The sequence below is a fragment of the Maylandia zebra genome, linkage group LG10, assembly GCF_041146795.1.
Source record: "Maylandia zebra isolate NMK-2024a linkage group LG10, Mzebra_GT3a, whole genome shotgun sequence".
Taxonomy (NCBI): domain Eukaryota; kingdom Metazoa; phylum Chordata; class Actinopteri; order Cichliformes; family Cichlidae; genus Maylandia; species Maylandia zebra.
Window position 1 is genome coordinate 23,048,462 of NC_135176.1, and position 2,733 is coordinate 23,051,194.

At 39.6% G+C, this 2,733-nt stretch overlaps 1 long non-coding RNA gene across 1 annotated transcript; it reads right to left on the reverse strand.

Annotated features, from left to right (window-relative positions):
* Positions 1 to 221: 221 nt before the first annotated feature.
* On the reverse strand, positions 222 to 1,690 carry LOC143420864 (uncharacterized). The gene is made up of 3 exons (XR_013100618.1): positions 1,259 to 1,690; positions 1,106 to 1,169; positions 222 to 803 (listed from the first exon to the last, which is right to left on the reverse strand). It is a non-coding gene; the product is annotated as an uncharacterized LOC143420864 (long non-coding RNA).
* Between the last annotated feature and the right edge of the window lie 1,043 nt (positions 1,691 to 2,733).

A 2,733-nucleotide genomic window follows, 5' to 3' on the forward strand; every position in this document is an offset into this window, starting at 1 on the left:
TACATCTGGCTGAGGATCTTACGTGGTCAGTACACACAAACAAAACAGTGAAGAAGGCGCAGCAGCGCCTCTTCTTTCTCAGGAGACTGAAAAGATTCGGCATGATGTAACACAGTAAGGGGAATTGTTGAAAAGAATATATCAATGGGCCAATAGGCTCGACTATAGGAGCACAGGGGTGTATTCAAATGAGACACAGAGACAAGAATGTAACTCAAAAGAACCAGCCAACTTTAGTGACATAAACCATAAGGTTGACAAGCACAGGTTAAAGACACTTTACAATGGTAGAAAGGAAACTTACAAAAATTAAAAGAAAAGTAAAACACAAACTACTAAAGCAATGACTTGGCCAAGTGTTATTTTTGGTTTTCAATGTTCGGGTTTCAATGCTCGGGTGCACCCTAGTAACCTGACTCCTTAACTCTTATAGAACAGATTACACAAATCCAATGTACATTCAAATGAAAATCTCACACTCTTTTCACATGTGGAGAATGCTCTACACAACAGCTCATTATTTAAAGTCCCAAATAAAAAATGTCCAAGGGGTAAAGTCCAAAAAATTCCCAGGGTGTGAAAGAAAATAGGGATGAGAGAATGTCAGTCAGTGGTCTTATGTATAACCAGCTGTGCGTGAAAGTGTGAGTGATACAGTCCTACCACACCGCAAGGTGCAGCAGATCATCAAGTGGAAAAGAAGCGAATCTCAGTCTCTCTAAGTCCAGGTGGGAAGGCTCGCCATCTATTTCACCGGAGGAATCCACCTCAGGAACAATTCAGCATACAAAAAAAAACCTGACCTGTCAACAGACAGGGTCAGAAGAGCAATTCAAATATTAATTATGCTGTTCTAGCTATAATTCACAACTTAGGATTTTGTTTAAATCACATTCAACATAAATTTGCAATAAAAATACTCAATTTTGCAAAAATAAAACATCTCTCTTACATAAACTATGCATTAAACCAAGTAAAGTCAGTGCATATGCATATATGTCGCATATGCGACAATTATTAATCAAACAATTGAGATTAATTCAGTTTCTCAACGATAAAATGTGAAACAGACATGAACTAACTGAGACATACAACATGTGCTCACCGATCTCAGCGCATCACGGCCGAAGACAATGGCATAGTGTCTCTCGGTCAGAAAATGCAGGGCTCTAAATAACGTAACAGGACATGTTTTCTCTTTAATAACCGTAATACGACATGAAGGAAAAATAAACATAAGTTGCGCTTCAAGTGTTACCTTACTTCTGGAAGCAGATTGAGATGAACTTCCAGGCAGTTGATAGCAACCAGAGCTAACAAAGGCTAACAGTTTAGCTCCACGCGGTACTTTTTAAAGTCACCAGAAAAATGCAGCATTTGCCTGCTTACTCACTGTGGCTACTTTTAACATGAAAGGTAGCTGATAACCAGTGAACTTATGTGCAACACAGTTGGTTGCAACTTATATCTAATACTTTTTTTCCAGCTCAAAAGCTTCAGTCTCTCTTTTCTCCTGCCAGCACGCGACTACCTCCACACATAGCAGCAAACACAGAGCACGTAGGTGGGACATACAGCGGCAGACTGCTCTCCCATTGGTCAAAACATACTGGGACCTGTGCATTTCGATTGGTTGGGCAGGCTGTCCATCTCTCCTCATATCAGTCCTTAAAGTGGTACCCCCATTTTATGTGGGTTACAATGAGCCCCCGCATCCTCAGGACCTTCTATCACTGTGCCATTGAGAGCATCCTCACTGGATGCATCACCACCTGGTATGGCAACAGCACCGCCTACAACTGCAAAGCTCTCCAGCGAGTAGTGCGGTGCTCTGAACGGATAATTGGAGGTGAGCTTCCCTCCCTCCAAGACATCTACAGGAAGCGGTGCCTGAGGAAAGCGAGGAGGATCATCAAGGACTCCAGTCACCCCAGCCATAAACTGTTCAGACTACTTCCATCAGGAAGGAGGTTCTGCAGCATCCGGTCCCGTACTAGCAGACTGAGAGACAGCTTTTTCCATCAGGCCATCAGACTGCTGAACACTTCATAGACACCTCAGCTTCACTACTGGAACTTTAACATTATGCACTCCATACTGTACAGTAACGCCACTGTTTTGCACATGTCTCACTCTGTATATTTTATTTTATATATTTTATTTATTGTTTACTCTATTTAATTTGTAAAATATGTGTACACACACACACACACACACACACACACACACACACACGTAGAAAAATATTTAGTATACACATCCAGAAATGCATATACTATTATATATTGTACATATATTTATTAGTTTCAGATGTAGCCATTCTTGTATTTTCCTTGTTTACATTATTGTATTTTGCACAACTCTGTTGCTTGTGAAGCTCGCACACAAGAATTTCACTCACATGTGCTGTACCAATGTACCTGCACATGTGATGTGACAATAAAAGTGATTTGATTTTTGATTTGATTTACATAAAAGCGTTATTTATTAGCTATTGCCATTTACTTTGCAAGCACACCAGGTGCCTTAAATTCAAGTTGGTCTCCAAACAGCTTAGTGAATATAGGTCCAAACAATGTTGTTGGCTCTAATTTTGAGAATTAAGAGTTTAAAAAATATAACAAAATATGGAATACTCTTTGTCATAAAATGGAAAATTTAAAAGTGCAAATTTAAAGCCTATCATATTTAATTGGAAATGCAACAAAGACAATATACCAAATGTTTGACTCG